Raw genomic sequence first — 26681 nt, forward strand, 5'->3', positions numbered from 1 at the left:
AAGTACAACCACTGATCTCAAATGCTTTACCAAGGTTAATCAACAGTAAATCTCAACCTTCCTACCTTATGCACTTATCTGACCCTCGTTACAGTAGTATCTGAGCACCTAGTATATTTTATCTATCAATGTAAGGAATCAAATGCCCACCCCTCACAAAACCCCTGTGAGGGGGCGAAGTGCTATTATCACCATTTTACCACAGCTGGATAACTGAGGCACAGAGAGACTAAATGACAAAGGAAATCTGTGTTGGAATAGGGAACTGAGCCCAGGTATTCAGAGTTTCAGACTAGTGTCCTGTCCTAACCACTGGACCTTTCTTCTTGTCTCCTATTAGTGAGGTAAGAATTATTGCATTCTGTTTACAGATGAATATACTTAGAGGCGAAGTAGTGAATCAGTGGCAGAGTCAGAAATAAAATGCAGGAGTCCTGAGGCTCAGTCCCCAACTCTGTCCTCAAAGATGCTAGTCACATTGCTTAATACATTATGGAAAGTGCACTGATTCCACAGTGATGGGTGTGGTAATAAGCTCCTGAATAGATCAGTGGTTTTCAACCTTTTGCATACAATAGGTTGTCCTTTGTCCCTCCTTCCGACAGAGACAGAGACAGAGAAAGGGAGGTGGTTGTGACTTCCAGACTGAAAAACCATGGAACAGATCATGCCGTATCCAAAGCTTATTCTAAAGATCCAGTATCAAAGAGTTTCTCTGTCTTTGTAGAAAAAAATCCAATAATTTGATTTTCAGAGGTATTGAATACTCTCAGGTCCCACTGAAACAGTGGGAATTGTGGGTGATCAGAACCTCTGATAATCAGCTCACACATTTTTACTGGGGAGGCGCACACACAAAAAAGCGCTAGATCTGTAAGCCTCCTAGTGACACTAAATATTTACTGCTCTTTAGCTTTTCAGCTGTATACTGAGATGTTGGCTAAACTAAATTATTTTATGAAATGGGTAAATGATGAAACAAAATGGAAAGACTAAACTTTATAAACTGCTTTAACATCTGCCATACAATTGAATTCTTTCTGGTTTTCACATTTTACTGCTTTCACCAGTCATTGTATCTCTGCCTTTTCCCCCTTCTACTCCCCCCCTTCAATGAAAATTTAATTGGTTTCATCTTTTTAAATCTCTGCAATACGCAGAGAGCTTCATGTGTAATTTATAAGAAACGGTGTGCACAGGATCCCAAAGCTGAAATTAGTCCTTCCGGCTGACATCAAAACCAGACTGACTTTGATGCAAGTCAGGTGCATTCTAAGAATATGATGCCCTTCAGCGGAGGGAACCTTGGTCAACTTAGCATTCTGATGAAGAAGAAGAAAGCAGAAGAGACTGAGGTACAGACAGTTTTTTTTAAAAACGACTATTTTAAAATAAAAAAACCTGGGAACTGCAGGGGAAAAATATTAAGACACATTTAAAAGAATTACTTAAGACTAGCATCGTTAATATTAATTTACAAACACTGACAGCTAAAAACAGACTGCATGAGAGTGCTGGTTTTCTTGGGATCAGAAGTGCTGCTATATATAGAAAGCCAAGTGGCCTAATTTTTTTTAATTACTGCTTCCAGTTGCCTGGCATCACTGGAGAAGAGAGAAGCTAGTTGAAACCAAAGATCTTTGCAGATTGGATCAAGTTACTGATGTTGGTGAAAAGTCTCAAGTTAGAACTTTAAATCCTCTGCCCCCAATGATGGGTGCCAGAAGAATAACTGGAGAACATGGGGTTAGAAGAATGGACTAAAAGGTACTAACATAGCCCAGAAGCATGTGATCATTCATGGGCTGTAGACTTTTATTATTATTTATATTACTATAAGATCTAGGACCCCCAGTCACAGATCAGAACTCCATTGCATCAGGCACTGTACAGACAGATTAAAAAGACAGTTCCTGACCAAAACCCAGGTGTACATTTCCAACCTTTCTCCTGTATTCTAGTTTCCCAGAGGTGTCTATCTGAATTTTGAGTGATGGGTTTTGCTATTTCTTCACAGATCTTCACATGGCTGGTATTATATGAAAACTAGTGACCTGGAGATGTGCAATAAACTAGTTACTCTGAAAAGTGACTATAAAAATGTCACTTTCTTACTCAGCAGATCTGTTGTGTGTGTGGAGCTGCTGCTGATAAAGCTAAGGCAGAACACAGGATTCTATTCTACCGTGTGTAATACCGACAGAATTGTTTACTAAGTTCCAGTCAGTTACATCTGTGTTACACTGACGATAAAGAGGTTGCATAGGTGATACTAGGTCGTAATTTGGCCTGCCAAGCCTTTATTATAGGTTTTGATGTAAGAGAAGGGGAAAAAATAGCCCAAATTGATTCTTCAAATCAAGCTAACTTTGCAGAACTAGAAATTGGAGGGTAAGGGGGAAGCTCTTTACCTATAAAGTGAGTCCATTTAATGGGAAAATCAGGGACACATTAAGTATGGGAATCTTCAGTGATTTGATTTGAAAGTCACTTGTGAGTAGGAGTTTACATCAATGGCATTGATGTTCTGTTAGTTGCCACATCTATGTTTATTTTCCTTCCATCCCCGTAATTCATTGATAGGTCGTGGGCATACAATGACGAACACTAGGCTAGCAATAATTATGGCTGTTTCCTTTCACACTTATCAGAGAAATGGTATAAGCGTTTCCCTCCTCATTCCCCACGGTATCATGTTATAAAATTCATGTTTATGGCATGGTTTTTCCAGATGAAAGTCTCAACCCACCAGATAAATGGTGCTAGAAACAACCATGTGTAATCATGGTTGACACTCGCATGATTTCAAATGCTAAACAGAACAGGTACATTTCATTTGAATTAATAGAACTGCAGTATGCAAATACTCTGAAGAGAGAAGGTATCTAACTTGGAACTTATATGTCCCCACTACCATAGTATGAGTACCTGATTGACTGGGATACCCTGAAGTCAGGGCCATCACTCAATGAGCCAAGCTGTTTGTAGGGCAGCAGCAGAGAATGCATACAGGAGTACCACGAAGAAAGGGAAGGGATCAGAGACGTCAGAATGTCCTCTTAATTGATATGTAAGGCCCTCTCCTCCACCTATTCCCTCCTAAACATTTCCTGTCATGCCAAAAGGGGATAGATGGCACTTAGTAACAAATATATAAAGTATCAAAACAATGAAACACTCCTTATATCATTTTACATTGCAATTACTTTGGAGACAACTGTGCTTGTGTTTGTAGAGTACCTACTACAATGCAGTCCTGATCCTGATTGGGGCCTCTGGGTATTACTGTAATAAAAATTTTAAACAAGAGGGAGAAGACCCGTTAGATCTTCCATTCTCCTTAGCACAAGGAGATAAACAGCACTGAAAAGAAAGGGAAGGAAGGAAAAGAGTAGTACAGCAACAAAGAGGAAAATGGGGAAGGATGATTTCAGCCTCTAGCAGTGATTGGAATGCACATTTGTGCATGTGTGGTGATAGAAAAAGGGTAGTGAGCAGGAGAAGGGGAGAAGTTGCTGAGAGGGCAAGCACTGATCATCCCATCCTAGGAAGAGCTAAGAGAGTTGTATGTGTATTATAACTCAACTCAAGTAACCAGGCTTCGCTAAAAGATAAAAATCATATTTGGGGCAAAATATCCATCTCTTATTTGTTAAGTCAAAAACTTTTTTTGTGAACAGTATAGAATCAAACACAAAGACAGTCCCTGCCCCAAAGAACTCGTATGCATAAAAGACTGGATGACTTGGAAAATGCAGAGGTTTTCATTAATTATTACTGTTGGCTTATGCCTTGTGGGTCTCATGGAAGCAGAGTGTTCAGAAGCGACTCAACCATGGAGTCAAACTTTTGACACTAACAGCAATGAAGTGATTCAAACTCAGATATCATAAAATCTAAATTAGTCACCAGTAATGCTGTTTGTTTACTTCTTGCATTACACTTGCCATGGACAGCAATGGCACATTGCTTATTTTCACAGCCTGATTCCCATATAGCATCCCCCAGCCTTGAGCTAGTAACAATGTAGGCGAATCAAAGTGAAAACATACACAGGTTTTCATTTTTAAAGCATGTAGTTAATTATAGGAATGGAATCTATGTTGTGTTTTTATTCTTGGCTTTTTGGTTCACGGATTACAATGTTGCCAAGCTTCAATATTTTATCGTGAGTCTCATGATATGTAGTATTTTTCTGAAGTCCCAGCTCCTGGCTTCATGTGATTACATAAGAATCTCAGCTTTCATTAAAAAACACAATTAAAAAAGTTTCTAGCACTCATGGCTGCAAAGAAATGCTTGCAAACATGAACTATAAAGGTTCCACCAACACCACAAGTCAAACAACAAGGACCCAACCTGCATTAATTTTTAAAACCAAGATTTTTTTTTGGGGGGGGGGGGGTCTGACTTCTTATTTTACCTAGCTAAGGTGTCTGAGAACAAGGGTTTCCTTGTTAAATAAAACCACTGCAGTGTAACCAGACAACCCCAGCACAGCGGGAAGTCAATCTAGTGAGAGTGTGTCAGGGTACAGAACAGACTGATGCAAGTGCTAATAAAAGAAAATTAATCCCATATTTGTGCACTTGGATTTACTTCCACAATATAGTACACCTTGCAGTGAGTTTAGTACAGTTCTACTGCATAACTCAAGTGTTTCTTTCATTGTCAGAGCAGCACACCCCTATGCTTCCCAGAGATGGAAATGCTACTCAGTAGATAGGCAAGTCCAACTGTAAATATTTGAGGAATGTTACACTACAAACTGCATCCCGTTTAACCTCACTACCAATTGCCTATATAGAACCACACAGTTAGATAGTGTATTGCCAGCTAACAGTAAGAGAGAGAACATATACATTACTCAGTCTCACATGAAAACTAGTGAAAATTCATGGATCTCAGGAAGGTTGGTTTAAGGAGACACTCACTACTAGGGTGTCTACAAATTAAAATTTAAAACTGAAGATTTTAGATATAGCCACCATACAACTGAAATTTCAACACAATATATCATCATTTATCGTGTTTACAGGCCCAGAAGTGTGTTTGGTGCTTTACAGAACAAACAGGATGGAAGATATGGTTCATGCCTCAAAGAGCTTATAATGTAATTTAGTACTAATGAGCCTACCACCAACAATAACATCTTGGGTGGTGATCCTGGCAGTCTCAAATTATACAGGTTTTGGATCCAGCAAGGACTTGGAAAGGCGATCTCCATGTAAGTGATATGCGTGATTCAGTTGGTGGCACTCTTCTCTCTACATCAGTACTGAACCAACATCCCAGCATGATGTTAGGAGCAGTTGTGCTGCTAGAGGTGACATCTTTCAGGTGAGATATAAAACTAAGGCCTTGACCTCTTACAGTAATTAAGATTCCCACGGCACCTCCTATAAGAGTTGCAGGGTTAAATCCAGTGGTTATGACTCGGGTGATTACATTCTACATCTCTGAATACTTCCTGCAGTTTCAGGTGGATATATTCAGTTTCTTAAAATTTTGTGCACTATTAAACAGCTGCTACTTTTCATCCCACTTTTCAACCTACTTTTCAGTTATGATTTACTTTTGTATGCCATTTTGGTTACAAAACACGTTGAGACCCTTTGGAGTGAAAAGCGGCAGAGTTCTGTGGCACCTTATAGATTAACAGATGTATTGGAGCATAAGCTTTCGTGGGTGAATACTCACTTCGTCAGATGCACATCTGAGTATTCACCCACGAAAGCTTACGCTCCAATACGTCTGTTAGTCTATAAGGTGCCACAGGACTCTCTGTTGCGTTTATAGATCCAGACTAACACGGCTACCTCTCTGATACTTGACACCTTTGGAGTGAAGACACTCTAGTAGTATAAGATAGCACTAGTTATTAATTAAATTAACTGAATAGTGTGCAATCTTAGTTAAAAAGAAATAGCCTTTGCAGAAACTAGAGAATAACCAGAGCCTCAGATGGCATAAGACAGCATAGCTCCACTGACTTCAGTGCAGCCACTCTTATTTAAGATTAGCTGGGATTTGGCTCTAAACACCTATCAGCATCCACACCATCCCATTTGGCACTGCGTTGCCTAGTGTTTCTTTATAGAGCAATACATATTTACATTATTATTAAAAAACACCATCCTGAGTTCTGTTAGCACAGAGCACAAAGTGAGACACACTGAGCAAGCTGGGATACAGCATCACCAGTGATTCTTTCTGATGGCATGACCTAGCCTTCCTGAAATGGCTACAGAGAATCCTGCTCCAGGACTGACATTGAGGAGGTTATCGTTTGCTATTTTACAGCACCCAAAGATGTGCAAGACAAGTCCCCTGCCCTAGAGAGCTCACAGTCTAGTCTTGAGATGAGCTACAATCAATAAAGAAAACAAGTAGCAGGGAAGGGATGGAATAAGGAAAGATGCTATGATCATGGGGCTTCCCAACATTGTTATGGGTGTGTCTTAGTGGGTCAGTTAAAAAAAATTAAAATAAGTAAATGAGGAAGATAAAGCAATAACAGACTCCACTGGTGTACTGACTCACTCACTGAGATTACAGCGCTATGGTAAAATATGGAACAAACAAACAAACTGCAGTAGGACATGCATCATAATAAATAACAATTCTCTTCCCATTCTTCAAACTCTGAACTGGCTTTTTGCCACCACAATGCATGATTCTGCTCCCACTGAAGCCAATGGAAATTTTGCCATTGACTTCAATAAGGGCAAGATTGGGCTTTACAATGCTTATAAATAATGTAAAGTTCCAAAGCATCAAGTAGCCAGTAAAAACCATACGCAGTGCTGCCAAGGACTACAGTTGGCATCCAGCATTTGCAGGTAGCTAAGGACATAAGGTTTCCTTCTCCAGTGGAATACTGCAAAGTCAGCTCAGTAGCAAACGTTTAACTGAATAGCTCTCCTTTCCTGCTCTCCACTTCTCTGCTGCCTGGTCTCTGCTTTGGACCTAACTTGCTGGATGTGCACTGTACTCCTGAAAGCATAGGCTATGATTTCTAATGGCTGCTTAAGTTGTAGAACTCTCAAATATTATTGAAGCATTAACATCAATGAAGAACACAAAATTCAGATTAGTTTAATCTTAACTCTTTTCATTATTTCATACAGAAAGGTTGTTCATATTTACAGGGTGTTTTTTTTTTTTTTTTTAAATATGAACACTCCCCTGCAAAGTTGGAAGCTTTCAGTCAATAGTATTTGCAACAGTACCTATGAGTCAGATGCAAAAGCTAAACAACCCTCCTGAGTGGTGACAAGTGAAAGGTAATTTTTTTTTAAATTGTCAATTATAATTTAAACTGTTAGTAGTAAACTCCTTCTTTAGGTTACCTGACAGTGGTCTTTAGTCACGTGGCCTGGGGTTTGCAAAAGCACTCCGTGCTGGCCTAAGTCTGCTCCCATGAAAGTTAATAGTTTCAGGTGAGCAAAGTTAGGCCAAGACAGAGTTATTCTGAACATCCCACCCACATACACCAGTATGTAGACTGCATCACAACATGTTGTGCCTTATGCAAACAGAACAAGCCACCTCATTCTAATTTTACAATGAAGTATGTAAACGTCATTCTTTTTATTACATTATCCCAGTAACAGGTTTTCAGTTAAGGGAATTATTGCATAGTAAATCAGTCCTCAATTGTAGGAAAATATTTTGTTTTTTAACCTGGGGGTAGCAAAAAAAATTTAAATTGGCTTAGCTCTAGATTTATTTTTAAGACTAACCATACATCTCCCAGTACAGCAGTTTTTAATGATGAAGGCTTTTAATTTATTTATTTTAACAGAGATGCTGTCTGATATAACCAGATTTCTTGTTCATGTTAAGAGATGGCAATACCTTACCATTGCATAATGGACCTATCCCTGATGAGCACAGCACCACAAATTGCCCTTATGAAATATAAACCAAAAATAAATAAAACATGAAAAGAAAAATTGAAGAGGAAGATCTGCCTCTTTAAATTTGTATGTTGTGTGGTTTGAAAGGGACACACACCAAAACAACATACCCTCGGAGAATCCATTGGGCTGCTTTACAAACAGTGTAGCGAACTCTTTAAAAAAAAATTCCTCTTCAATAATTAAGGGGGGGAATGAAGGACAAGAGGGGACCTAGCTATATTAAATCACCGCACACCCTCCCTTTCTTTTCCTTGTTCTCACTGGCTACAACAGAAGCTCGTTCTTTATGACGTGGGTATAGAAGCCACAGTGTGCTCTCAGAGCTGTCTGGGAACGTGGCCCAAACATGGAAGAAGGTATCTAAATTTAACTCTCCATCCCCGTCAGCAGATAAGAGAGACTAGAAAATGAGATTAGCAATGCCCTCTCAGGGTGCTCCAGTGCTACATATAGAGCAGCAGGTTAAGCAGCATTATGGCCTGAATTTCAATTAGTGCCTCAAAAATTACTCGATTTCCTTTGGAGAAACAGGGGGAGAGAGAGAGACATACACACAAGTTCAGAATGCTGATGGCTCGTCCTCTGTGAGTTCTCCTATGTACTTGACTCTGCATTTGCTAAATAAAAATATTTAAAATTAAAAAAACACTATTACTTTTCTCTCCAAGTGGCTATGTCAGTTCATAATCACGTAACAGACCATTCAGCTCACTTGTGAGATGGACCCCACCACTGGCTGCAAGCAGTGAACTTCCTGCAGGGGGGTCTGATGACAACTTTTGACCATGGGCTGTATTCTCCTGACATTACCACAAATCAGGCTAAAGAGATCCACTAAGTTCAAATTAAAAAGAAGTCTACCCAGAATTACTTATCCTCACTTTTTATAAGAGTCAGGCCTGGTCTACATACAGATTTTGTATATGTGTAACTATTTCGGCCAAAGGTGTGATTTTTTTTTTAAACCAAAATAGTTGTACTAGAATAAAAATGCCGTTATACTGCTATAGCTTATTTTCCTTCCTGTACATGAGTAAGTTAAATGGGTATAAGCACCTTTTTACTCCCTGTGACCAGTGGTGTCTGGGGCAGCCCTCACTGGAAATGCCAAGGTCAGGGCAGGCTGCAAAAGGGAGAGCAGATACTTCCTAGACTGGTGGGTAACACTGACGTTATTCTCCTCAACCAGTCACAAACTGTGCTTCTGATCCCCCACACTGGTTATCAAGAAGCAAAAAAGAAACAGCCCCCTTTATTGCATTTCAGTTTTCTGGCTACCAATCTGCACCTAGGTCCAGTACAATGAGAAGTTATTTAAACTCTGCTCACATATACAAAATGTTCCTCTGACCCCAAAGGGTCAGTCACGCCACCAGGTCAGTATAGGTTTGGATTTTACCCAAAATATCACGCTGCCAGCCAATCCTTTAGAGTCTAAAACTAAAGGTTTATTATAAAGAAAAAGGAAAGAACAAGAAGAGAGATGTTAAATTGTAAAACAGACACATACGTACAAAGACTTCAAAGTCCATATATCAGCTTTCTAGTAGTATTGGTGAGTTTGCTGGCTTGAAAGTCCCTCTGGAATACACCCAGAGCTTGGATGGGTCATTCAGTCCTTTGTTCAAAGCTTCAGTTTGTAGCAAAGTTCCTTCAGAGGTAAGAAGCAGGACTGAAGACAAAATGGAGAAGATGCAGCTGCCTTTTAATTATAGTCTTTTGCCATGTGGCCTGTGCTTCCTTTGTTTCCAACACAAGCTGCCCAGCACATGGCTTGGAAGCCTTTTCTGTTCATAGGCATGTCCATGCATGCCTTGCTGAGTCATAATGTGTATCCTCTGTTTTCTCTCAACGAGCCATCAAGCAGGCTAAGTAGTGCTGATGCCAAACTATCCGAGGGTGTCACCCAGCAGCATAGCACAAGTTTTGAAACACAGACATACATATCTATAACCCATAATGCAAAGGTGATATAAACAAGATCATATTTGGCAATGTATAACATTTTCAGATATCTTACAAAGCATATCTGGCATAACTCATTGCAATTTTACAACATTGGTATTCATAATCTCCCAAAGTGTCCCCCAGATTCCATAGAGTGTCACACACCCCACGCAAAATTGATGCAGAAAGGGGTGTCCCTAGACATTGCTGAATGCATCACAAGAATGTTCCATTCTAGGTCCTATATTATTACACTTCCAGTTTACATCACAAGTATTAAGGTACAACAGAAATAGTTTATCAAAATTCTATTTGACTAAATCAGGCTCTTTATATACAGCTTCTTTCTTTTTTGAAAGTATCCTCTCTCTGATGTTATTCTAATATAGACATTAATGCTTTCAAGGGTGGAATTACCTTGGCATTTAGTTATGAACACCATTATGTGGTGTGCCTCAATTTCCCTTTCTATACAGCAGACTGGATTTGTTAAGGTTTTTCTGCTGTGCCAAGTTTCAAGAATGCTTACATGTACCAGTCATACCATTTTACTGTTACAAGGCTTTTTAGCATACAGTGTGTTTTCAGGTATCATCCCCAATATGTTTATAGGCTTTTTATCAAGGTCATACACATGGCACCCTTTTTTACCAGGGTTCACATCAAAATCAAATACATCAGAAGGCTTAACCTTAACAGCAACACCACATTTGTTACAAGTCAGTATTTATAAATATCTTGGTCATACCATGCCTCATGTCTCACTGAATCCTGTGGCTGGCCAGGTGTGTCCTTGTGCTACCAACTATGGGGCAAATCTTCCCCCTCTTGTGAGCCAGGTAGATTGTATCAACCCAACAAACTGTTACTTTCTCCATACAGTGATTCACCCCGAATTAACTCAATCAACTCACTTCCACACCCATCAGTTGCAGCAAACTGCTTGCAAAGATTACTCTGAAGATTTTTCTCTTTAGGAATCTTTCTAAACAACAGTCCATCTTTTTTCTGTTCTACAGAAGCATTGCTCTGTGGAGCCACAACAAACTCGCTCTGAGTTTCACTTACACCCAGAATCACCTCTGGAACATTAAGAGGATTTTCACATAACCCCCCTTCAGGCAATCTGCTAAACTCCATGGTTTAAGGGTTGTTAGAGGCACATTCTTTCCCTTTGCAGCTTTCCTCACTGGCACCATGCAGGTTACCAAACACAAGCTTAGGCACACTTCCTTCTTGTGTATCAGTTAAGTCCAGAACCACCTCTGTGACAACTGAAATATCCTCAACCATAGGCTCAGAGGCACCATCTGTCTGCTCCACAGACAAAGGACTGGAGGTACAGTCTCCTTCATTAGGTACATTGCTATTTTTAAAGGGCAAACAATTGGAAACAGTTTTCCCTTCAACAGATAAACTGTTGCTTTCCACAAACAGTGGCTCATCACACTGAGCTACGTTAAGCACATCACTTTTACCTGGGTCAGATTCACTTTTATAAACTTCACTTGCCAGCAATCCATCACCCACCTGCAATCTGCCCTTTCCTTCCTCAGTTAGGGCTTCAAACTGACCATCAACTCTGATTTGCTCTAAAGAAATGTTTCCCTGAGCTTCTTTCTGCGCTTCATCTAATTCCAGATTCACTTCTGAGATATTAGACAGACATTCAGAAATTTCTTCACCATATAAACTGCATTTCTGACTGGACAAACAGCTATTTTCCACAATCCCAAGGCTAGAAACACTCTCTTCCTTGTTATAGCATACCTGGTTAAACACATGCCACTGCTTAGAGCAGGGGTAGGCAACCTTTCAGAAGTGGTGTGCCGAGTCTTCATTTATTCACTCTAATTTAAGGTTTCACATGCCTGTAATATATTTTAACGTTTTCAGAAGGTCTCTTTCTATAAGTCTATATTATTTAACTAAACTATTGTATGTAAAGTAAACAAGGTTTTCAAAATGTTTAAGAAGCGTCATTTAAAATTAAATTAAAATGCTGATCTTATGCCACCAGTCTGCTCAGCTCGCTGCCAGCCTGGGGTTCTGTTCACCTAGGCCAGCAGCGGGCTGAGTAGGACCTGCGGCCAGGACCCCAGACCTGGGGGTGGGTGTTTCAGGGGTCAAGGCAGAGGGCTGGGGGAGGGAGTGCAGGGCAGAAGGCTGGAGTGTGTGTGTGGGGGGGTTCAGGGATCAGGGCAGAGGGCTGGGTGTGTGAGGGGTGTAGGGCAGAAAGCTGGATGTATGTTGGGGTGTGGGGGGTTCAGGGCAGAGGGTGTGGGGTGCAGGGCAGAAGGCTGAGTGTATGTGGGGTTCAGGACAGAGGGATGGGGTTGTGGGGGTGCAGGGCAGAAGGCTGGATGTGTGTTGGGATGGGGAGGTTCAGGGCAGAGGGATGTGGGGGGTGCAGGGCAGAAAGCTGGGGTGCTCGGCTCGTGGGGGTGCTCATGAGCGGCTCATGGCAGGGGGCTGGAAGGGATATGCTCTGTTCCACCTCCTTCCCCCAGGCTCCGTTCCTACCTCTCTCTGCGTCCTCTATGGAGCTATGTGCACACTGCCGCTCTTCCCCCTCCCCTTCGCTAGTGCCATCAGCTGATTGGCCAGGGATGGAGAGGAGGAGGGGCCGGAAAACACCACACTAGGGGAAGAAGCGGGGGAGGTGGGAAGCTTGGCTGCCACAAAACCAAGCTTCTGCCCCCGCAGGGGAGAGCGGTGGGCGGGCGGGACCATGGCAGGGAGCTGTGTGCCACTCAAAATCGGCTTGTGTGCCGTGTTTGGCATGCGTGCCGTAGGTTGCCGAGCCCTGGCTTAGAGAGTCAACCCTCCCCCGCTCCAAATCTCCCTGTCTGTTACAGACAAAGAGGATTCACATTCATACTTTTTCTGGGACTGGGTTATGACGTTACCTGATTAAATATAGTTACCACATCATTATTAAACAACATACCAACATTTGTATAAACTGAACAGACTATCTCCATCATACAGAGGAGCTGAGCTTCCAGGATAGCACAGTTCCTGCTGTTCTTTCATTATTTTGATTTGGAGTTTAAGTCTGGCAACTTCGGTCTCAGCTTGCAGCAGCTCCATTCGCCTCCTGTGAGATTCTCGGTCTCTCTCTCCAGCTTGCTTGGTTCTTTCCTCAGCTCGCCAGACTCTCTCCTCAGCTTCTTTTTCCAGCTGGGCCAAGGCTTGCTTCTCTTGCATCCGAAGTTCTGCCATTTCTCTCTCATGCCGAAGACGCTGTCCCTCTCTCAGGGCTTGCCGTTTTGATTGTGGATCACATATTGGGATTAACTTTAACCTTTGACACTCAGTTTTAAATTTCAAATTTGGGATAGCATGGGGTTCTGATCCAAACCAAATGACCTGGTTCTGTGGATCCTGCCGACTACGCCAATGTGACCCATGGTGCTTTGGGCAGGCCTCACTGGAAATGCCAAGGTCAGGGCAGGCTGCAAAAGGGAGAGCAGATACTCCCAACAATGAAGTTATTCTCCTCAACCAGTCATAAACTGTGCTCCTGATCCCCCACACTGGTTATCAAGAAGCAAAAAATAAAAAAAATCAATAACTCACACAGCCCCCTTTATTGCATTCCAGTTTTCTGGCTACCAATCAGCATCTAGGTCCAGTACAGTGAGAAGTTATTTTAAACTCTGCTCACATATACAAAAATGTTCTTCTGACCCCAAAGGGTCAGCCACGTCACCAGGTCAGTATAGGTTTGGATCTTACCCAAAAATATCACACTGCCAGCCAATCCTTTAGAGTCTAAAACTAAAGGTTTATTATAAAGAAAAAGGAAAGAATAGGATGAGAAATGGTAAATGGTAAAACAGTCACATATGTACAAAGACTTCAAAGTCCATATATCAGGTTCCTAGCAGTATTGGTGAGTTTGCGGACTTGAAAGTCCCTCTGGAGTACATCCACAGCTTGGAGGGGTCATTCAGTCCTTTGCTCAGAGCTTCTGTTTGTAGCAAAGTTCCTCCAGAGGTAAGAAGCAGGATTCAAGACAAAATGGAGAAGATGCAGCTTCCTTTTATTATAGTCTTTTGCCATGTGGCCTGTGCTTCCTTTGTTTCCAACACAAGCTGCCCAGCACATGGCTTGGAAGTCATGCATGCCCATGTATGCCTTGCTGAATCATAAAGCATATCCTCTACCTTCTCTCAATGGGTCAGTTGTATAGCTGATGGCTCTCAATGGGCCACCAAGCAGGGTAGGCAGTGCTGATGCCAAACTGTTTGGGGGCGTCACCCAGAAGCATAGCACAAGTTTTGACACACAGACATACATTCATATCTATAACCCATAATGCAAAGGTGATACAAACATATAAACAAGATCAGCATATTTGGCAAATTATAACGTTTTCACAGATATCTTACATGGCATATCTGGCATAACTCATTGCAATTTTACAACATTGGTATTCATAATATCCCAAAGTGTCCCCCAGATTCCATAGAGCATCACACACCCAATACGGGTTGTGCTGCTTTAATATGCTGGCACAGTTAAAGTGGTACCATTTATGTTTAGACAAGCCCTGAGCATAACATCACAATTGACCAGCCCACACCCAACCGTCTTTGAAACCCCACCTCCTTAGCACAAATTCCCCCCAACCTCACTCTACTAAGCCATTGTTCTAGGTTTTTTTGTCTAGTGCTACTTAGACATATTCTCTGTCCTGTAATCTTATCTATCTGTTGGGTCAGATCCTATGATCCCTACCTGCTTGAACAGGACTATGCATATGAGTTAAAGACTACTCACATGTAAGGGCACTGCAGGATCACACACTATGTTTGATAATCAGTTCAACTGATGGTGCTAAAAGAGTCACTTATGTAACAATAAAAAATAATATTGGTAGTGTTACTTATACCACATGCTGTCGTAAGATCCACATTGCAAAGTCATGCAACAAACTGCATTAACTTCACACAAACTCTACCCATGAATTCTCTCTGGCAACTGCTTCTAACACTCCCACCATCCCCAGATTTCAGACACCTAATATTTAATAATCTGCCACAAGTGTTTCCTTATGTTCCTCTACATGTGGTACTTCTTATCCTTTACCAAACGACATTAATTTTTATTGGATGAGCAATATTTAGGCCCAAAACAATGACAGATTAAATTAACTTGTATGGGATGAGCACCTGCATAATTCACTCATGGCTTTATCACTCGTGAGTAATGCAGCCATCCAACACTCGTGTTAATTAAACTTACACCACACCACGTACTCCTTACACAGTAAATTTCATCCCACAGCCCAATTGCTTGTAAAGGACTATGCAGCCCTATGGCATTATAAATTTAAAGAAAAGTAAGTCCATTTCTAAACTGAGATTAATTCACCTCAACATAAAAAGGCAACAACTTCTGGTCTGGAATGCAACAGCTGTTTAACAATACTCAGCAATGGCACCCAACGGTTTTAGCCCAGGAAGCAAAGAATACCCGTATCTAGCTAAAATTGCTAGGGGAATTTAGGGCAAAAAATTAAGCTAGAATTTGGCCAGAACTACAGTTAATTTCTCTACTCTTGCAAAATGCATGATGGAATCTTTACTGGACACTTCAGTCAAGTTCTTGGTTTTAAGTCTCTGTTAGAGGACAACATGTTTAGTAGCACAGTACCGGAGGACTGGGCTATTTGCTGATGCAGAGGGAGGAGTGACACCTACTCAAGCATCAGTAGCACTTCTCGAAGAACACATGCCCTCTGTCCTAGCCCACCACTGCTCTGCTTGCAGGATCTAAAAGGAGCCCAGAATAACATATTACTTTTCTCTATAATAATTATTCTCTTCTTACTCATTTGACACACATTTATTAGAAATGTAGGAATAGCCATTTTGGATCAGACCAGAGGTCTATCTAAGTCTCATTTTAGGTCTCTCACACTGGCCAGTACCAGACGCTGCCGAGAAAGATGCAAGAACACCTCTAATGGGCAATTATGGAATAACCTACCCGTAAGGGAAATTACTTGCTAATTCTAGGCAATTAGCAGTTGGCTTATGGCCTAAAGGACAAGAATTTATATCCCATATTTTTTCCCCAGCCATATCTAATGTAACTGTGAACTTTCTCATTGTCTATATAACTGTTTAAACCTGTTTCCAATCCCAGTGAGCTCTTGGCTTTAAAGATATATCGGGCCATCAAGATACATAAATTAATAATGGAATGTGTAAAAAAGTGTTTTCTTTTATCCTTTTTACATTTGATGCCTCAGTTTCATTGGATGCTTCGTTTTGTTCCCAAATGAGCCAAAATTACCGTTTTTGGTTTACACAGTATCACTGGTGATAGAACTTGAGAAAACTGCTTGCTAGTTGGCAGCAAGGGCTGAGGAGTTCACGTTTTGTTTTTGCAGAGACCAATAATAAAACAAAAACACAACCTTCACTAATTTGTCTTAAAGTTTCTAAGTCATTATATAGTGAAAAATGGTGAGTCAATGGGACATTTCCTACCAGGTTACAATTTTTAAATATAGGCCACATTTGGAACAAAACTATGAATGTCTTTAAAGTTTATATGATGCAACCAATTTTATATCACACTGGTTACTTTTAAAAAAAAAAAAAAAAGAGAAATTCAGGCTTTTGTAAAATTACTGAAGCAGCTGTGGAAGATTTCTTCTCTCATTTGCTTTTCATTTTACAAATTAGGTCTTACCTTCAATATTTTGTCCCTAGATTTAGCAATTTAGCCCATGTTTACTCAATGTCAACGTAGTTCTAGCTGTTAAGTAAGCAAGAATCCTTGGCCAGAGAAAGAATTTAAGAGGGGCAGCCCAGAGAAGCAATACAGTGAGGGACATCACCCACTATGCAGAAGACTAAAAATAAATGTCTCCCTCTTGGCTATAGACCACAAGGTTCAATAAGTAGGATTAGCTTCCTCAAGAGCGCGGCCAAGGAATCCCTGCAGAAAGTGAAGGCTGACAAGAATAGCATGTGAAAGCAAAATAAGGCCGATGTACTGCCAGTGACACACTATTTTAGGCTCCAATATTGAGGATTTCTTCCCCACTGTTAAATCAGTACCAAGCTCCTTCCAACAGCTAGGATAGGGATTTTGTAGTGGGATGTTTGGAAAGACCACACCGCCCCCTCTCCCCCCACCCCCAAGTAAATATTGGCCCAAGGAAAACCCATTTCCTTCTGTAGGGAAGCTTTCAATTGTCTTAGTTCCACAGTCACTGGTAGCTATACTAGGTTATAGGTTTAGAGCTTTTGAGGGCACTCAAAACAGTGCAAGACAGACAACACAAGAATCGGGATCAGGCAAAAGAAAAACAAGGCAATAAAATAGATAAATCACGGGTAACCAAAGTCTATCTTATAGGCCAAAAATGGCTGTGGAGTTAGACAAGGCCTGGGCTCAACTTCTCCTTGAGTAGGGTTATATAGCCCAGTGATACTAGTACTACAGGTGCCACTGCCAGCATACATTCCATCATCTCAGTCCAATTGCTCAAAGCAATGCTGATCTGATATAACCTGAATATAAAGCATTGCATGGTAGGCCCTTCAATCTCCACAGGCCACACTCTGAGGTTAAAAAGGTATCTCCAGCTTAACCAAAATGGGTACAACCATCAGAATCCTGGCAAGTTGCTAATAAGGACATATTTGGGTCCCTAATGTAAGATAGAAGCAGGCATCCCTATTCCAATTGTACTCTAGACAACTCACATCTGCTCTGGATCACCCTGAGGTGGATCCAATCTTTTCTACCCTTTTCTATACTCTGAACAGCATTGTCTAATGTGGTCTAAAAGAATCAAACTCAAAGAGATGAAGTGCTCCCCAAGAGACCATAGTAATTTGGAAATGACCCACAACTACTTTGTTAAACCTCCCTGCAGAACCTTGCTGCAGGACTCAGGTTGCTAAGAATTCAGTGTTGTGCCCAGCACTACATGAGAGGATTTTTAAATGTGGTGTATACATGGATAGGGAAATAATAAAATTGTTTTTAATTTGGGGCGGGCGGGAAGAGGGAAACGGTTACAGGAAATTATTGTGAAGAATCTTATCTCTTTTCACTTTCCATGGGAGCAAGCTAGTTTGGAAACTACTGTACCTTGGCTTACATCTATTGCACAAAAGACCCACTAGACAAGAAAGAAAGTCTACTGGGAAGGACTTCATTCAAGCAGCCATCCTTGGCACAAATTTGTCCTGAGAGTACCAGAAAGTCTACATTAAGGCAACAAAGGCAGGAATCTTGTTTGCTAGAGTAATTCTTTGACAAAAAACTGTCTCCTAGTTATATGTGGTGAAGACACATCCAATGGATTAGCTACTTAGAATGTGGAACTAAACCAAAGCAGATTTTGGTTTTTAAATGATCAATTCTTGGTTTGAATGATTACTGAAAGAAGCTGCAAGGGAAGAGGGAACTGTTGCCTCCCTCCTTGGGACTGGTGAGACTGTAGCTTGGAACCAGAGGATCAGTGAGAGACCAGAAGACCAATTAAAAGAGTTCTATAGGCCCTACCAGAATGAGTTCCCTTGGATTTGCAAAACTTTAGATATCCATCACTGCTGGGTCTACCTCTAAAGAGAAAACAACTGGAATAAGTACCACTCTTATTCAATAGATCTGTGTGGAATCAGGCACATCTGTTCACTTTACTGACTAGACTAAATTTGAACCACTTCGAACCACTCTAAACTGCATTGGCTCTGCAATGCCAACAAGAGAAGGTGACCTGATTCTATCTGCAAAGCAACAGATCCGTTAACTGAAATGCAATTGCAGGGTCTCTGTTGCTGACAATGCTTAGGGCAGAAAGAATCCAGCTTGACTTTCAGATCCCAGGGTTAGTGGTAAGAAAAAAAAGTTCAATCCACAGGGAGAATATTGCCATTATTTAGTTGTTTGCCAACAGAATAAGTACATATTTGTCAAAACCTTTGAAGAACAAAGGGTAGCCATCAGTAGATATTTAGGGTTTCTTAATTATGTTATAAACAAAATCTCCAAGACAAATCCTAATGTAATTCCCTCTCCCTAACTACTCTTCAGAGAGTTTATCTTGCTATAGAAGTAACTGAGGGCATGTCTACACAAAGTTCCAGAGCAAATCCATGTGGAAACATTTTTATACCAGAACAAAAAAGTGGGTTAAATGAAAAGGAACAAGGCACTCTTTTTCCAGAACGAGAATGTCAAGACATGGAGTTTATAAGGAACAGCTACTGTGCTTTAAATTCACACCCTACCTTAATCCACACTAACTTTCAAGGGCAGACAAGACCTGATTGATGTTAAACTTAGTAGGACAGTAGAAGGACAAGAAATAAATGCAACAGGCTAACTCCCTCCCTCTAACGCATACCGAATTCAAGGGACATACTAACAATGACCTCTAAATAATGAAAACTCAGGCGAGGTCAAGCATCCTCCATTCAGCGGATAAGGGAGGGAGTCATTAAGAAATGGGATAAGCTTTATTTGAATGAAAATACTCACTTGAGAATCTAACCCAGTCAATGTGTGTTTCACTTGCAGGTTAATCTAGTGTAAATGGTGGGTTCTCTGTAACTTGAAGTCTTTAAATCATGATCTGAGGGCTTCAGTAACTCAGTCAGAGGTTACAGCTCTATTACAGGAGTGCATGGGTGAGATTCTGTGGCCTGCAATGTGCTGGAGGTCAGATTAGATGATCATGATGGCCCATTCTGGTCTTAAACTGTGTGTGTTTCTAGTTGGAGCAAACAACTCTACAACAAAATTAGATTCTGAACTTACCTTAAAAAAATATCAAAACCAGACACCTCTAGATAGAGATGAGAATGTCTTTAAGAAAAAGCAAGTTAAAGCAGCTTGAGCAAGGGAAACCTCAGTTGATACCAATACAATAAGCACAAATGTGTATGGACTATATCCAAGACAAACTTTGTGGAAAGGATACCTTTAGCAGCTTTCCATTTGGAACGGCAAGGCTAACTATGCTCCACAGACTATCCTAGGGTCCAATCCTAGGTACGTAAAGGACAGAGGTATTTTCCATAATTTATTTCACATGAAATATTTCCATAGGTGATAACACACAAAAAAAGTGTTTCATAATTAGTTTTATTTGAAGTGTATAGCAGTTGAAAGTGTTTTTGCTTAGAGTTTGTATGGATGAAATATTACTCTACAGAACTAGAAGTAGTCTAGTGCAGGGGTTGGCAACGTTTGGCACGCGGCTCGCCAGGGTAAGTACCCTAGTGGGCCGGGCCAGTTTATTTACCTGCTGACGCGGCAGGTTTGGCCCATCGCGGCCCCCACTGGCCGCGGTTTGCTGTCCTGGGCCAATGGGGCGGCGGGAAGCCAGGGCCAGCACATCCCTCGGCCCGCGCCGCTTCCCGCCGCCCCCATTGGCCCGGGATGGCGAACCGCGGCGAGTGGGGGCCACGATCGGCCGAACCTGCCACGTCAGCAGGTAAATAAACTGGCCCGGCCCGCCAGGGTTCTTACCCTGGCGAGCCGTGTGCCAAATGTTGCCGACCCCTGGTCTAGTGGTTGCAGCCTGCTGCTGAGGAGTTGGACTCCTGGGTTCCACTCATGAGTCTGCTACTGACTTGTGATGTTAATTTAGGCAAGTCATTTAATCTCTCAGTTCTTTATCCTATCTCCCCAACCAAATGGGCATCTGCTGCTTGAATAGTACCTATCTAAAAGTTCTGTTGAGACTCAAGCATATAGTTTCTCCTTTGAAGCTAGTATCACTTGGTTTATGGTCTAAGCACCCCAAGTGTATAAACTTTGAAAAGGCAAAGAAAGAACAAAAAAAAATGCATTTTTTTTTTTTTTTAAAAAGGAGCAGATACTTTCCCCCATGCTTTATTTTAAAAGGAGGTGGATGAAGGAATCCAAACTTTTGATTTCCTCTGGTGTAGGATATTCAGACCACAAGAGGGCACCAAAACCAAAGCATCCTCTTAAAAATAAAGTGTACAACTGCTGTTAAATAAATAACCTGTGTTGCAAAATACACATCATAACATCAAAAAGAATGTGATGAAATGCATATTACCTAGGAAAACAGGCACCCATACGCAAAAATATTTGCATTCATAGTACATGGTGGTATGAACATAGTGTATGCTGAAAAGCTTACAGCAAACTTCACCTGTACTTTGTAACCAATAAAAAGGCACAAGAACTAGAATATTTAATAATAGCACACCCACCTGGCGTATAAGTCAGAGACAATTTGAGACTGAAAAGACACTGGAAAGTCTAAATCATTAAAACAAATTATGATTTCAAAATGGAAGAAAATGTATTCAGTCTATATACTAGGGGGTATTTAAATCTTCCTTTTAAAAAGGTTTGCTTTTTAAAATGACAACACAACTTGAGGCCAGGAGATCATACAAATGGAAACAATTAGAAAGAGGGGTGTAATTATTCATATAGGCAAAATAAATATTTTGTTTAAAAATAAAGGGGTTTTTGCGTGCCTATAGTTTAGCATTATATGCAACAAAGCAGCTTTTTTGAGCACAGGGCATGGGAAGCTCCCATACTACAGAAGCTGCCTCTTTTCAGCAGTCACCTGAGAAATGATCCAACTTTAATCTTTAGTGGAGTTCAAAGTTACTCTGTGCTATGGCAAGCAGCACTTCCAACATCTGAGTGTTCAGATTATGGCATTATGCAGTGTAAGGACAACTGCTTTCCAAAGGGTTAAAGAATTTTCAAAGAGGAAGCGTCTTATGTTAATATGAGGTTTTTAACCTCTCACAGCTGTTCAGGGATAAAAAAAATGCAATAACATCCACCACAGAGTTCTTTTCATTATCAGACGGAACATCTGCAGCTTGCTGCACTGGCAGTACCAGAAGAATATAGTTGACAGGAACAACTAACTCCTGAAAGTAGCTTTTGGGATGCTATGGAGTTGACCAATGTTTCCTGTTTGCATTTTAAGTCCTTTATGTCAATTTCTTTGATCCTGTTACTTGCACACCCTTTAAGACTACTTTAACCAGCTGTTGTGCTGCCTGTCCTTCCAATTATGTTTAATATGTATAGGAAATACTTGACTTGGCATTCTTCTAATAACTGATCTCCAGGTAATTAAACATCTGAGCTCCCACATCACTTTCCAAGGGCCAGCATAGGTAGGACCCTTGACAGTTAGTCTCTTGGTTGGTATTCCCCCCATTCCAAGGAAATTGGGGAAGTGTTTCTGTTGGTCTAAATTATGTAAAGTGAACGCAGATGCTAGAATGATAGTGCCTAAAGACTCTTATTTATCAACAACAAGAGTCCATAATTTTCACCTGTTGACAGAAACACATTTCCTGCGGTGACATTGCCTGTCTAGAAACCTGAAAGTAAAAGAGTTTAATATCACTGTGGGTATTTATAGGGACACGGAAGGGTAGGTTTTTATCAACCATTTTTGACAAACAATGAAAACGGTTTTGTGGATTTAACCCATTCCCTTGCAGTGTTTAAAACCCAACCTCAACAGTACTGGGTTAGTGCCCTAGATCTGGAAGGTGAAAACTAAACATAAAAATGAGATAGAGTGGGACTGTTAAGTTTAACCTGCTTCAGACACTAAGTGCCCTGATTCCAATATGTCAGTCAGCTCCCCGCAAAACAAAGATGGCAGGAAAATAAAGCTTGCTACTCAGATGGTGGTTGTTTTCAGGCGGGGTGAGTAATCTAGCAGTAATAAGCATCCAATAAAAAATTAGCATTCCTATAGCACACCCTCAAAAGTTCTATATAAACATTAATCCAGTGTCACAACATTCCTAAGAGGTAGGGATGAGTTACCCTCATTTTACAGAACCAAAACAGAAAAGATACATGAGCCTCACAAACAGTCTATGCAAGAGCCAAAACTACAGTTCAGCAACGTGTACTTCCTAATCCCATGCTCACACCATTAGACCATGCTGCTTCACAAATTCCTCCCTGAGCCCATTTGCTCCTTTCTTGTAAGCAGGCACAGAATCAAAGCAAATAAGAAGTCAATACCTTGTGTGTCTTGCAACCTGTCCCAATTCATAGTTATGTAGCAGACAGGCAGAGCACAGGGATAATACAACATGCACACATGCCTGTAAACTGAAGCACAGGCAACCTTGCTAGTTTTCTTTTAAAGAACGCAAGACAAATACTTATCAAAGGCCAGGGATTATACAAAAGTTTAATTCCCAGGTTCTGAGTTTTAAGCATAACACATGCTGCAAGAGTGCTCTTATATCTGGCAACACATGTGAAGGGCTTCAAAATTAAGGAGTGGTGTGGGTGTATAATTATGCTGGTTGACCCACCAGGTGTGTGTATATATAGAAACAATGGGACAAAGCTGAAAAAGGGGGAAAAACATCATGAGCATCAGGAGACTATTTTTAGCAATAATTCATTTAGGCTCTGGAAGAGTGCCCCAAGGCAAACAACAGAATCCCCATTGCTGAAATTATTCAAACATATGCTTGACAATGTGCTGCACTGGCAGTGGAAGGACTGGTCTTTTTCCATTTCTAAAATGTATGATTTAGTAAGCCGCATATAAGTACGCAGTATGCATCTTATCACTGAGAGAGTGTTTCAATTTACTATGAAGCCAGCAGCAGCAAGTGCATCTCATAGTAAATTACTCATGTACTTCTTAGTAAGTTACTTATGTACTTCTCATATGTTTCTATAAATACCTTAAGATGTAACAGATTTTAGATGAGAACACTGTGGGTTGTTTTACATATTTGCAATGCAGTGTTCATCCTTTTGGTTAAACAGTTTATGGCTTACTGTATTTCATAAGATGGTATAATACTAAACAGCAATTAAATCATGGGATATATGTGCCTGTCCCACAATAATTATGTTCTTAACTAAACCTCACAATAAACCGATCTCATCGAAAAGCTAGAATTGAAATTAAAATCCTACCACTAAAAATCGTGATTTCTTCAAAGTTGTGCAAACACTTGTGTGCAGGCCTGAGACAAGCAGGGACAACCCAAAATACATGTGCACACATGTAGGTATCTCTGTGCAAACCCCAATTTGTCTGTGCACTCTCAGTATGTGTACACTTATGATGATTTCAGACACTTTTGAAGTCTTGGCCCCCACTTTCCAACAACCTATGTATATTTTCCTTTTCAGTCCATCTGAGGCTACAACTACACCATGGCATAGGGGTGCAATTTCCAGCTTGCATACATACTCAATGAGAGCTAGCATGAGTTATAAACAGCGTAGCCATGGAAGCATGGGCAGCAGTAGCACAGCTTAGACATGCTGAGTACAAACCCATGTGTACCTACTCAGCATGGATGCTGCCTGTACTTGTGAGGCTATAGTCTACTATTTATAATCATGCTAGCTCTCCCCAAGCTAGCATGAGTATGTGTACATGAGCTGGGAATCACACCCCCAGCTTGTAGTGTAGGTGTAGCCTAAATGTGCAATGAATAAAAATTCCCAAACCATTCTCAGCATCCTAGAATGGTCTTTCTTCTCTTCCCCGTAAAAGAAAGACAAACAAGTCCATTTTTGCATTCTTTAGATTTTGGTTTAAACCCATGTTTTAAACCAGAAAACTCATCAATATCAAGGTTGAATACACTGGTAAGTTTATTTTAAAAACATTTCAATAAAACAAAGACATTTACACCATGTGTCAATTTCATACTTCTAATTGTTCTGCATTGGCCAGTGATGCATGAGATAACTTGAGAAGCTCTGATATAGGTTATCTGATGTGAGGGACCGGCAATTTTTTTTCCCAATGTGCCAGGGACCAGTGCCATATTATTATCCTATTCAACACTCTAATGAGGAAACTCACCACAGACCGGCAGCCGATGGCTTGCGGACCGGCAGCGGTCTGCGGACCACCACTTTGAGAAGCACTGACCTAGATGGTCTCTCCCATCTCTATAATACAAAGGAGCAGCATGACATGAAGAGGCACAAAAAAAGGGAACAGTACAAATGTATGGCAAGACACCTAGAAACTTGATTTCTGGCATTAATGAAGTTAATATACCTGGTAAATGTTCAGCTTCCCTTTTGATTATAAGCCTTACAGGTTCCCTACAGGACCTCACAGTTAAACATTCCTGCTCTGTTAACACATGCTCACATTAGCAAAAGCCATACTGTTTGCATAGTTTTCACAAGCAGTGTGGGCAGAGGTTCCCCACCCTCCCATCCCCTGAGAACCATGTAAGTCTCCTAAAGTGGTCTACAACCCTGTGTTATAACATGAACAGAAAATAAAAGCCCTGGTTAGGGAAACCATGTTAACAGCAGCAATTAACACTTGTTGAAGTACACTTTCAAATGTGGTGAGGCGATCAAGAAGGTGCACATACAAGGAACTGCGAGACTGAAAAACTCTTGTAGAAGCACAGGTAGTTTCAGACAGAGCCACTGTTCATAAGACTCTTGGGTCATGTTAAATAGAGTAATGTAAAAAAGTGTCTTTTCTTTCTGCTTCTATTTCAAAATAGAATTGGCTTTTGTTAAGGTTTCAGTCCAGTAAGGTTCTAGGGATTCAGGTAAGCAACCAACCCCACTAAAATCATTTTAAAAAGACAGGAAGATTTTTATAAGCCACACGAAAGGCTGCAGTACAGTTCCATCCTGGCTGGAAAAACTGAAAGGGAAAACATTTCAAATTGACACACCATTTGGGAAATGACTTTTAACAGATTTTAGGGATGGTAACCCAGAATGAAGAGCTCCTTCCAAGTCAGCGTCAGGAAAGAGGGTTTTGGAATGGAGGTAAATGAGAAGCCTAACACTTGGGCAGTAACACCACCTACTAAAATATATTTATAAAGGCCAACCAAAGGTTTTTTGTTTTGTGCACCAAATAATGAAATGAAAATGTGCAAATGCATCAGGAAATAATATTACGCTGGTGGCATAGTCTTGGAAGATCACCTGTGATGTGTTGCATTCACATCGATCAAAGGCCAACATATTTCTTGGTATATATTTAAAGTGTTCAATTCCAGATGCTAAATCAGAGAAGAGATTTGTTCCCATACATTTTCAGGAACTCGGGAAATCCTTAGGGGAAGGTATTAGTAATATTAAAATCAAACACATTTATCTCATCATATGAGGCTTTCATTTAAATACTGAGTAAAATCATCCAGAAGTGTCCCTTGGTGATGGTTTCACAGAAAAGGGACTGCCAAATACATTCAGAAATGGTCTTCAGGATAGCTTGGGAGCAGCACATGCACCATTAGCAAGTACATAAAAGACATCAAATATTCAATGAGAGGAAGGTTCACTCAATTTCATTTGGCTCCAGAAGGTTGTACTTTGGATCTTAGAGTAGCCATTAATGGCAACAAAGCATCACATCTCCAGACATATTTTTAAAAGAACATGTCTTTTTCAGCCCCTACCTCACTGTGGATTTAAAAAAAAAAAAAAACAACTAGAAATTCAGAAACACTTACTGTAGGTCCTGCATGAATAAAGAAATGATCATGTAGTGTAGTAAGAGTGCATTATGGAGCATTTCTAAAAAGTAAATGCCATTTAAAATCTATTATTCAAGCCTGGAAGTACTGGATTAAAAAATTAACTATAATAGACAATATTCCCTACCAGAACCTATAGATTTAAAAGAAAGATCTCACAATACTTGTCTGAAGAACTTAAATGGGCATATAAGGGGGCTAAGAGTAACACACCAGTTATAGCTGTGCAATGACATGGAGACACATGGATTCAACCCTCATTACCTACAAAACGAGGGGTTAGGTTGCTGTGAAG

At 40.7% G+C, this 26681-nt stretch overlaps 1 protein-coding gene across 3 annotated transcripts in view; it reads right to left on the reverse strand.

Annotated features, from left to right (window-relative positions):
* TTC17 (tetratricopeptide repeat domain 17) overlaps positions 1–26681 on the reverse strand; it is an 85779-nt gene that overhangs the window by 18513 nt on the left and 40585 nt on the right. The window lies entirely within an intron of this gene.

The sequence above is a fragment of the Trachemys scripta genome, chromosome 4, assembly GCF_013100865.1.
Source record: "Trachemys scripta elegans isolate TJP31775 chromosome 4, CAS_Tse_1.0, whole genome shotgun sequence".
NCBI classification, from domain to species: domain Eukaryota; kingdom Metazoa; phylum Chordata; order Testudines; family Emydidae; genus Trachemys; species Trachemys scripta.